We start from the raw sequence: 12,299 nt of genomic DNA on the forward strand, positions 1-12,299 counted from the left end.
CATGGTGGAGAGGGGAATCATCTTGCCTGTTTCTTCTAATAAGGGCACTAATTCCATTCATGGGGGCTCCACCCCCATGACCCAATTGCCTCCCAAAGGGCCTACCTGCTAAGAACATAACACTGGGGCTTAGGATTTCAACATTTACATTTTGGGGGGGCATCAACATTCAGACCATAACAAAAACAAATGGATCACTTTCACTGTGACCTTGGCAAGAACAGCTTTGGTGGAGCAAGGATGTGTGTAGTCCCATCGCCACCTGACTCCCGTTTTTGGGGACATCCTCACAACAGGGTGCCCTGGTGCTTTGTTTCCAGAGGTTCTAGATTCTCAGGACTGACCTTGCCAGGGCTTGGTGCTTTCAACAGTTGGTGGGAAAGAGGCCACCTCCATTCTGGCTAGGTCCCAAAAACCAAGACTGATCTTCTGTGTCTGCTCCTTGGGGATAAGGCCAGCAGCTATTTGTCTCCCATGAAGCCAGCATTTGTCTCTCTGTTCAAAGAATCTGGTAACCCTATCCTTTTACTGATGTCTTAATCCATTTACGCCCCTAGGAAGAGAGGGGAGGTTTGGGATTAATAGAATTACCAGCCACATTTATTGAGGGGGTCTGGAAGGAATCCCTGGAAAACCAGGATTTCATCATGTCTATCACTCAGCCCCACAGAATTGCAAGGAGGACCAGATTCACACTTAAGTAAAGATATTACTCTAAACGGCAGACAATCCTGCTGTGCCCAGCCAAAGGTAACGGTGCCATCTATGGGTCACTGGAGGAGTGAGCCTGGGTATAATTGTAATAACACAAAGGGAGTGTCAGTGGCAGGGCCCTCCAGAGCCTGATTCCATGCTCTTTCTGTTGACTAATGAGAAGTGAACTTTATAGAAATGTGATTTTTGTTTAATGACAAGATGTTTGAAAGAAACACAAGAGATGGATGGACCAATATGTGAGCCCGAGTGTGCATTAGGGAGGGGAAAGATCAAGCTTGTGGATGTCTGTGCCCTGCAAAAGTACAGCTAAAGTTTTTCTTTCTAGAATATGACCAAAAAAAAAAAAAAAAGTGATGGAGATGGAGTATGTAGCTGTGTGGGCAGAGGAGTGGATCACAGCTTGGGGAGAAGACCAGGGCTGGATGCAATCAAATGCAGCCTGAGAAGTCAAGTATGTGTATCTCAATTTACTTAATAATACCTGAAACTTGCTTACCAGGTGCCAGACATTCTCAAAATGTGTATTAACCCTCACAACAACCCTGTGAGGTTGATGATGTCTTAGCTTCCATTATATAGAAGCAGTTAAAGCGCTGGGAGGTTAGGTAACTTGTCAAGGACACGCAGCGCGAGGAAACCAAGACTGCAGCTCCAGCAGTGTGCAGCGTCCTTGACGTCTGCACCAACGTCTGCTGTCGTTCAGTCACCCAGTCGTGTCCGACTCTTTGTGACCCCGTGGACTGCAGCATGCCAGGCCTCCCTGTCCCTCACCATCTCCCAGAGTTTTGCCAAGTTCATGCTCATTGCATTGGTGATGTCGTCCAGCCATCTCATCCTCTGACACCTTCTTCTCCTTTTGCCCTCAATCTTTCCCAACATCAGGGACTTTTCCAAAGAGTCATCTGCTGTGCATCATTCTAAATGCATTGCCTGTTCCTTGCCTTTCAAACTGGAGCAGGAGGCGCGTAAAGTAAGCGTTTATTGATGGTTTTGATTAAAGTGTTCATCAGCCAGGACAGCGCTAACACAGCACTGAGTTCAGGGTCTGCTGAGCGGCAGCCCACAGCCACAGGCCTTTTGGGGTTCTCGAGTCTATTTTTTGTAGACTTTACCCTGTGACAGATGGAAAATGATGGGAGAATTTTAATCAGGGGAGTGCCATGGACTGATTTAGGTTTAAAAAATGAATTTAGGTCTCCTCCAAGGATGATGGACATGGAGACTTGCTAATGACTAGGAATCCAGGGTGGTCTCCTGGCCTGGCACCAGTTTGCGGGGGGTTTGTGACTGAGGAGAAGCAGAACAGAAAGAACCCAGGTGAGCTGTAGCCAGATATCTTCTCTCTCCCTCTCTGTTCTCTGCCCCCACTGCCTCCTAAGGTGGCTGTTCTGCCAGCATGCTCCAGAAGACAGCGTCGCCTGGAGACTTTGCTCCGTCTTGTTTCACTGGAAGAAGAACTAGGTGCTCGGTGAGTGGGTTGGGGGATCTGGTGATGTTCTGCTCAGTGGAGATGCACCATTCCACTTGTGCATCGCCCACGTGTGGCTGACTAGGGATGCAGGGGATGGGGCGGGGCCTGCCCGATGGAGCATGTCCACCTGGCAATGGCTGCTGGGTATCCTAGTGAGTACCTTACCTCCTAGTCCTGTGGACACCCCACTCAGCCCTTCAGAGAGAGCAGAGCCCCAGGCAAATGATCCTATTGGTCTTTCTAATCTTGGAATGGGAACTAGGATGGGGGACTCCTCAGAGCAGCCCAGTACAGGGTACAGCAGACCAGGAAGGGGCCACACTCAGAGGAGGAGTCTGGTCAGGTCTCCCTGCTCCTTCCTGAAAGTGCTCCCAAGGCATGTCCCTCCCTTTGGGACACAACTTTTCTCTCTCAGCCCTTCTCTGCTTGGTGTCTGTCTGCTCCCCTGCAGCTCTGGGGGAGCCCACTGGGGAAGATCTGGGTCTTTGGTTAAGCATCTTAGCAGCTGCTGCCCTAGTGCTGGGTCCAGCTGGGGATGCAGAGGAAGAGGAAGGAAGGAGTGCTGAGAAGGGGGAAGATCATGAGAGGAGGATGCTGCTGACCTCAAGAAGGATCTAGCAGCAGCTGGAGTGAATTTGGTGGAAAAGGTCTTTTGTAGGTTTTCTTGAGGCTCTTCTCCCCATCCAGGGTATAGATCCTAGTTGAGGGTGGGTGGCAACCGTCTGACTGAGCTTCCTGGTCAAGTGCTTGTGGCCTCCTGGGGAATGTGGACTCCATACACCTGGGTCTGCCTGCCCGGGCATAGCCACAGCATCTTGCTGGCCTGCAGGTAGAGAGCTAGGTGAGATGACCCATAGGTCCTTTCTGGAACGATCATCTTCTTTCCTTTTTCTTTTTCTCATTTTGTCGCATGCAGCATGAATCCGAAACAAATGAGACCTTCAAGAAAAAGGAGGAGGTATCCTAATTTGGCAGAGAGATTTGAGTCACCAGCTTGGTGAGAAGTTCACAGAAACCTTCAGAGAAATTTCATGCCCTTGAAGGTTTCTGCAAGACCCATTTTACCCTTTTTCCTCCTTAACCTCCACTCTGCTACACCTGGCCATGGCGATCATGAAAATGCACCTGTCAGATCTTCAACTCCAGGAGGGTAATTGATGGAGGTCCTCAGCTGCTGCACTCTGAATCCATCACCTCCTTAGTGTTGAGGCCATGCTTCCCACCGTGGCTCCCAGTCAAAGGCAGAATGCATTGGGGATACTAAGACAGGAGACCAAGAGGATGCCTGGGAGATGTGAGTCTCCATTGATGGGTCACTGGCTCCAGGACTGCCCATTGGCTTTGCCAAACACTCTTGGATGACCAGCATCCTGGGATAATTTCACCCCCTCCTTCTCTACTTCACTGGGGTCTTACGGCTCCTTAGCCTCTTCCAGCTCCTTCAGATTCCCCCCCACAGGCATTTCCCCTAATAAATTTATTGCTTGTTTCATTTTGTTTTGACATCTACCTCTTGGAGGACTCATACTAACCTACTCCCCTTGCTCAAGAGTGGGAACCCCCTGGGGCTTCCCTGGTGGTCCAGGAGTTAAGAATCTGCCTTGGAATGCAGGGGACTTGGGTTCAATCCCTGGTTGGGGGACTAGGATCCCACATGCTGAGGAACAACTAAGCCTGAGAGCTGCAACTGCTGAGCCTGCGCACCACAACTAGCCAGTCCGTGGACCGTGGTGAAAGATCCCTCACGATGCAACAAAGATCCAATGTGCTGCAACTAAGACCTGATGAAGCCAAGTAAATAAATAAAGATAAAAAAGAATGGGGACTCCCGTTTGGACTCTTCCTTTCTGAGTTGCCCACCATCACTGAGCTGTTGGCAGTGAGGGGTGACAGGGATCAGGGGAGGCCTTTGAGGTACTTGGTACCCCAGAACAGAGGCCTGCCCTCCACCTCCTTCACTGGGACCTCTAAAGTCAGGAGATCCTCCGTTCTGTGAGACAGCTGGTCTGTGATGGCCATGGCCCCAGATGGCATCAGCAGCGCATGAAGGACAGGGGTGTTCATTGGCTCAAGCTATCCACTGCCTTCCCCTCATTCATTGCTTTTGGGACGTCAGTCATCCTCCCAAACTGCCTCATTTGGGGCGGTAGGTGTTTGAAAGACAGAGACCAGCTATCAACGGTGTCTGCACCTCTTCCCCAGCCTCTCCTTCCCCATGGTCAGCTTCCCTTTTGTGGCCTCACAGGAAAGATAGGACTCAAGTAGCCTCAATTTCTGGGAAAGCAGAAAACCGGGAAGGGCCAAAATTCTCCCACAAGAGGAAAGCCATGATGGGTAGCAGGGAGCCTTCACTAGCTTTGTTTATTCACTTATTTTAATTTTTAACACATTCATTGAATGTCTATTGTGATAGACACTGCTAGTCATTTTTATAGTCTCCACAGTGAAGCTTTAAAGTCCAGGAGACAGGTTCTATTGATTATTAATCCCACATGGCTGAGATGACTTGCTCTGATGTCACAAAGCTGGGAAATTGGAGCCAAGATCTGAACAAAACTTGTCTAACATCAGAGCTGCTTATTCATTTAACATATTTATTGGAATGAGCTTATAGAGCTCATTCCAATAAATATGTGAGCTTATAGAACCTGTGAGCTTATAGAACTTAGAGTTGAAGCCTTATGCTTCACCTACTGTCCTTGCCAGGAAAATCATTGATTTCAGACTCAGGCTGGGTTTGAACCTTTGCTCTGTCACACATTATCTGTTATCCTGGGCAGACCACTGGGACTCTGCCTCAGTTTCCTTACTTGTTCAAGGGGACCTAAGTGGGTCCAGCTTTGAGAGGTTGTTTTGGATGGATAAAAGTGAAAGTGAAAGTTGCTTAGCCACGTCCAACTCTTTGCGACCCCATGGACTATACCATCCATGGGATTCTCCAGGCCAGAATACTGGAGCCTTTCCCTTCTCCAGGGGCTCTTCCCAACCCAGGGATCAAACCCAGGTCTCCTGCACTGCAGGCGGATTTTTTACCAGCTGACCCACAAGGGAAGCCCTTGGATGGATGAGGCCATGTAATAATGCATGGTAGGCTCTCAGTGCAAATTGGACATGTCCTAAATGGTACATAAGACCGAAAGATGATTTTCATGGCAAAGTAACCTGGGGCACAAGGCTGGGCATGGTGGGTGGGGCTCATGTCACACAGTAAGTAGTGGTAAAAGCGCTGGCCGCACCAGGGGCCCAGCTGGCCAAACAGAATGCTGCCTGCCACCTCTGCCTGGTGGTGGCCTGGCGGGCATGTCTCCACGGATGCAGTCATCTCTTTCACTTCTCCCCAGGGCTTCCTCTGCTGTCCCGACGGGCATCTTGGAGGGATCTTCACCTTGGCTAAGATATATTTAAAACCCCTGATAATGTTGATCATGCTAATTTGAGCAGTTTGACTCTGATGTGCCTTGGTGTAGCTTTCTTCATGTTTCTTATGCTTGGGGTTTGTTGAACTTAGACTGGTGGGTTATAGTTTTAAGTCTGGAAAGGTCTCAGCTAGTTTTCTGCAAAATTTTTTCTGTTTCCACTCTCCTCAGGAAATCCAGTTGGCTGCTTAAAGTCTAATATCTACCAATGAATGCTCTTCTCATTTCTTGAAATTCTTTTTTCCCTCTACTTCATTTGGGATTCTGTTGCTATGCCTTCAGGTTTACTAATCTTTTCTTCTGCAATGTCCAATCTTTGTTAATCCTGTCTCATTTTTTCTGTGTGTGTGCACACGCGTGTGTGTTTCTTTGTTTGTTTAAATCTTTGACGTTAGAGTTTTCATCTCTAGAAGTTTGATTTGGGTCTTTACTTCTTTTTTTTTTTTTTTTTTTTGGCCAAGTCTTGTGGCTTACGGGATCTTAGTTCACCAATCAGGAATTAAACCCAAGCCGCCTGCAGTGGAAGCATGGAATCCTAACCACTAGACACCAGGGAATTCCTTCTATTTCATTTTTTAAACATATGGAATACAGTTACATGTCTGTTTTAATGTCTTCATCTGCTAATTATAGGGGCTATATCAATTCTGGGTTGATTTTAGTGGGTCGATTATTCTCCTCATTATGGGTTTGGTTTTTCTGCCTCTCTGCACGCCTAGTAATCTTTGATTAGATTCTGGACATTGTGAATTTTTCCTTTGTGGACTCTGGATATTTTTACATACTTGAGAGTCTTCTTTGCTTTATTCTGGGGGTGCAGTAAAGTTATTGGGTAACAGACCCTTTCAGATTTATCTGTCATGCTTTGTGAGGCAGGTCCAGAGACGTGTCCAGCCTCGGGCTGGGTATCCACTACAGCTCAGACCACAGCTTCCTGAGAACTCTCCCCAGGGCCCCATGAATTCTGAGTTTTTCAGTCTGGCTGGAGGAAACAGACACTGTTACGGGTTTGGTGTGAGCACCACCCACTTTTCCTTCTAATCCTTTCTTGTGGGCTCTCCCTAGCCTCGTGGGCTTCCCTCACGTGTGCGTGATTAGTGCTCTGCTGGATGCTGCAGGGGGTCGTTGGTCTGCAGGCCTTGGGAGCTCTGTGTCTGTGCAGCCCTCTCCTCTTGGGTGTTCTGTCCTATGAACTCTGGTGGCCTCAGTCTCGCTGAACTCTCAGCTCTGTTTCCTCAACCCAGGGAGCCTGCCTGACTCTGCCTGTTCTTCCTCCCTGTGCTGTGGAAACTCTGAAGACAGTAAATTGGGGCAATCTTCGGCTCACTTCACTTGTTTCCTTCATCTTACAGATCACATCCTTCATTGCCTGATGCCCAGTGTTTTAAAGACTGATGTTTCCTGAATATTCTCTGCCCTCCCCCTACCCCTTGTCCTCAGGAGAAGGAGCAGAGTAAACACAGGCTCTGTTACTCTGTCTTGACCAGCAGTAGAAGACTTCATTCAACCACTTTAGTCTTGAACGAGGCCTCGCCAAACTCCTGGATGGCTAAAGACACCACTAGAAGATCCTGGGCCACCTCAGTGGACCGGAGCCCAGCCCCTCGGAGGTCACACTGAAGGCATCATCCTCTGCACACCGGCTGGGTGCAGCTGGTATCACAGGCATGTGACACATCTGGTTCGTGGTCTCACAACGGAGACCGTAAGCATACACCCAGGGCCGACACTGGCAAGAAATAATCTCTCCACCGAATAACGGGGCATCTTCTTGGCCTTGGTGAGGGGTCCCCAGGATGTGTTTTTTGCTCTCTGTGTCCTCCATCAAGACGTGTTTGCCCCAGGGCTCTGGCATCACTGTCAGAAGACAATAAACACTTGACCCCAGGAGCTCCGGAGCACTTGTTGGCCCAGAAAATTCTTTAGTTCCAGCTGGGAGGGTTTAGGAGCAGCTTCAGGGTCGTGGAGCCCTGCAGGGAACACCTGCAGGCCAGGCTAGGCCACAGCTGATGCGCACGTCCTGGGTTCCTGGTTCAGTCACCTCTCAACATCCTCCCCATGAGGGGCTGTCAAGTTGCACTGACAGTATTTTTTTTTAAAAAGAAAGCCATAACTTGAATCTAATCATGAGGAAACAATCTGACACATCCAGAATTGGTGGTGTTCTATAAGCAAGTAGCCTGAACTTTCTACAATGTTAATGGCATGAACGATCAAAAGAGGTGTGTGAGTGATGGTAGGGGTGGTGAGGCTATTGTATGTTACAGGAAACTACAGAGACATGACAGTCAAACACGATGAACCAACCTTAACTGGATCCAAGAGTCAGGAAACTCTCCTGTACAAGGGACTTTTATTTTAGACATTCATGCACAGCTTAGATATTGCAGCCATGCTATATTCCTTGGGTGTGGCAATGGTATTATGATTATAGAGAGATTGTATTTGTTTTTAGGAGATAAGTGCTGAAGTATTAAATAATAGTACAAGGCTGAAATTTACTTTCAGATGGTCCAGCAAGAGAAAGTATGTATATATACATACTTACATGGCTTTCCCAGGTGGTGCAGTGGCAAAGAATCTGCCTGCCAATGCAGGAAATGCAAGAGATGAGGGTTCGATCCCTGGGTTGGGAAGATCCCTTGGAGAAGGAAATGACAACCCACTTCAGTATTCCTGCCTGAAGAATGCCATAGACTGAAGAGCCTGGCGAGTCACAGTCCAGGAGGTCGCAGAGTTGGACACGACTGAATACACACACACATATGCATATTATGCATACATAGCAACATATACAATTCAAGTCCAAAAGGAAGAAACAGGTTTGACATGTTTCAAAACATAAAGAGGGCTAGGCGAAGGAATGGTGAGAGATAGGAGTGCAGAGACAGACAAGAGTCAGATCTTGAGTGGTTCTGTTCACAATGATAAAGATTTTTTATTTTCTTTTAAGGGCAATGGGCATCAAGTGAGAATCCTTTTGGAGCAACGGACTTGGTCAGATTCATGTTTTAAAACCCCATTATGCATCTCATTTCTTCCCATTCACCCCAGAAATGTCCCCAGGCCCCTGAAGTTGCCACACCCACAGAAAGGGTTTTTGTTTCCTATAGTGCCCTCACCCATCTCTCTGGTGACCAAACATGGGGCCTTTGTGGTCCTCATGGTTCTTGTCCCTGGAACCAGGGGATTTCCTGGAGCCAGCATCCAGGAACCAGGGGATTTCCTTGTCAGGTCACCGTCTCTGGAGAAGGTACCCAGACATCACACCAAGGAAAGGGAGAAGCGCCCACATCAGGCAGCTGTGGTCAGGGTAGGGGGGCGTGTGGCCGGGGAAGAGAAACGTTTCTTCCTGGAATTTACAGAGAGAGCTTAAAACAAGCAATAGCACATTGTTAGTGGAAATTGGTATAAATGGACAAATAAATTCTAAGAATAGAGAATCTCCAGGAGGAATGGGGACTTGTTTCCTATATTTTATACTGAGTCCTTGCATCTTTTCCCCACTCTGTGTCTCCCTGATGATGTTGGACAGTACTCCTGATGTTCTGTCAGACCTATAATCGAATCCCCTCTTTTCCTTCCTGGAAAGCAAGGTTAGAGAAAACCACATAATTGGATAGATTGGGGCCGCAGTAAGAAAACACACTACTTGTCTCTTAGTGATGTGCTGGCGCTGGACCTTACTGGCTCTCAAGAGCCTACTGTGTGAATATCTTTGCAATTCTGCATTCAGTGACATCATGATGGTAACATGAAATTGGTTAAGGTAGTGGTGTTTGTTGTTATTTTTCAGTCATTAAGTCTAGACTTAATGGCTGACATGTCTGACTCTTTGCAACCACATGGACTGTAGCCTGCCAATCTTCTCTGCCCTCCACTATCTCCTAGGGTTTGCTCAAATTCATGTCCATCGAGTCGATGCTGCTATCTAACCATCTCCTCCTCTGCCACCCCCTTCTCCTCCCACCTTCAATCTTTCCCAGCATCAGGGTCTTTTCCAATGAGTCAACTCGTCACATCAGGTGGCCAAAGTATTAGAGCTTCAGCTTCAGCAACAGTCCTTCCAATGAGTATTCAGGGTTCATGTCCTTTAGGATTGACTGGTTTGATCTCCTTGCAGTCCAACAACAATCTACAAAAGTGACTGGCAAATATTATATAAGAGGGTTTCTCCTCTATAACCAGAGGATCAGTTGTTGAACATCTATTAGCACACCATTGTATATTCTCTTCATTTGAAATTCTCTTTGACCCTCTCTCCCTCAGTATTAAAGTTTTTTAGGACTTTCCTCTTCTCCTGGGCTAATGAACTTAACCTTGACAATAGGTTTAACTTTGAGCATGGTGCTCATAAAATAAAGATCTTGGAAATTTAAGGAGACAATAGTCCCTCCTAAAAAACTACAGGAAGCAGACCTAGTTAAAGTGAGTTCTGATAAACAGGTGTATTGAGAATATTCACAAATAGCATTGGATTTATCCTCCTGCCAGTGAGAAGACTTGTTGAAAGTGTATAATGCTATTTTCGTGTAACAAAGGAGTCTTTTAAGATGCTGGACTTCAGAGATTGTTATGTACTGTGAAGTGTAACATTTAACTCTTTTAAAAAAAGTAATTCTATTTTTCTTTCTTTCTTTATTTTTGGCCGTGCTGGGTCTTGTTACTATGCAGGCTTTTTCTCTAGTTGCGGTGGGCGGAGACTGCTCTTCAGTCGTGTTGCGCGGGCTTCTCATTGCGGGGCTTTCTCTTGTGTTGGAACACGGGCTCTAGGGTACGCAGGCTTAAGCAGTTGCTGCACGTGGGCTCTAGAACTCAGGCTCAGTTGTGGTATACTGGCTTAGTTGCTCTGAGGCATGTGGGATCCTCCAGGGTCAGGGATCAAACTGTGTTTCCTGCAATGGCAAGTGGATTCTTTACCACTGAGCCACCAGGGAAGCCCTACCCTTTAACCCTTAAAAGTCCACTATTCTAATTGGTTGTCACTCAATAGTTTGATGCCCTGAAAACAATATTTACACTGATACATATATATATTTTTCTGAGTGCGTACTTGCAAGGATTTAGGTTAGTCCAGAGAATGGCCTTTGGCATTTCCTTGCCTACCTCCATGTGTAAGTTTCTTATTCAAAGGATCTGAGAGCATGTGCAATTTACAGAATCACTTTGGATCATAGGCTGCTATGAGTATGTGGTCTCACAGCTTCCTGTTCCATTTCCTTGTCTTTGACGAATTTCCTCTTTCATTCTCCTCTGTTGTTCAGTCACTAAGTTGTGTCCAAATTTTTGCCACCCCATGGACTGCAGCACGCCAGGCTTCCCTGTCCTTCACTAACTCCCAGAGTTTGCTCAAACTCATGTCCATCGAGTTGGTAATGCTATCTAACCCATCTCAGCCTCTGCCACCCTCTTTTCCTTTTGCTGTCGATCTTTCCCAGCATCAGGGTTTTTCTCCAATGAGTTGGGTCTTTGTGTCAGGTGGCCAAAGTATTGAAGCTTTACTTCAGCATCAGTCTTTCCAATGAGTATTCAGGGTTGGTTTCCTTTAGGATTGACTGGTTTGATCTCCTTACTGTCCAAAGGACCCTCAAGAGTCTGCTCCAGCAGCACAATGAGAAAGCATCAACTCTGCAGCGCTCAGCTTTTTTTATAGTCCAACTCCCATTCTCCTCTATGCTATCGTAAATACTCAACTGCCTTTAAGTTTTCTGTATTCAGTTCCAAGCAGATGATCTTTCTTAGTTCCAGTAAATGATCTTTTCCTCCTAATTCATCTAACAACCAGAAAGGAGTGAGAGATAGTCACAAAGAAACTTATGGTTTTCTAGGAACCGAATAGTTAACCAAACCCACTGTCACCCAACCAAAATGAAAAGAACAAATGAACGAAAGTAGCCTAAGGTCACACCAGCAGTGCTGAAAGTAGGAATGCCGAGACCTTTGAAAAGTGTTATCTGGAGGCAACAGTTTGGACTCTAAAATTGCAATGAGATTCTACAATCCAACATGATTCTCCTGGAGAATGTTGGTAGGGCAAAAGCAGGCCATACAGTATTCGGAAAAATTTCATTAATCCTGCCACACTGTATACCAAACCCATTACCCAGCTCTGTTAATTCTGTTCCTAAATATATCTGGAATGCTCTCAAATCTACTGCATATCCATATTTTCAATGGGTTATTTTTGGTATACAGGAAAGTTATTCATGTAGACTATTTTTGTCCATATGATTTTTAAACTCTCTTTTCAATTTAGATAACTCTTCCAGATGCTTCTTTCAAATTTCATAGGTAAAAAAATGATGTCATGCAAATAATAATTCTTCTCTTAAAAGAAAGCTGGGACTCCCATTAAAACTGAAAAATGTTCACTGACAGATATAAAGAGAATAGAGAAACTTCATGTACATCTCAGTATGAAGATTATTTTTAAGGATACCAAATCTTCCTAAGTTATTTTACAGCATTACTAAAATTACTGAATTTACTAAAATTCAGCTTTGCTTAAACTCTCAATAGGACTTTGTTTCTGTAACCTGCCAGAAGGTAATTTGAAAGAACAAATTAAGAATGGCTAAGAAAAGTTTAAGTAATAAAAATGTTAATAAAGGGGGCCTGCCATATTTTAAAATATTGTGTAAAGAAATGATTAGTTTGCTAAATTGAAAGAATTCTTAGGTGAATGAAACAGACCT

The sequence above is a fragment of the Bubalus kerabau genome, chromosome 11 (genome assembly GCF_029407905.1).
Source record: "Bubalus kerabau isolate K-KA32 ecotype Philippines breed swamp buffalo chromosome 11, PCC_UOA_SB_1v2, whole genome shotgun sequence".
Taxonomy (NCBI): Eukaryota; Metazoa; Chordata; class Mammalia; order Artiodactyla; family Bovidae; genus Bubalus; species Bubalus kerabau.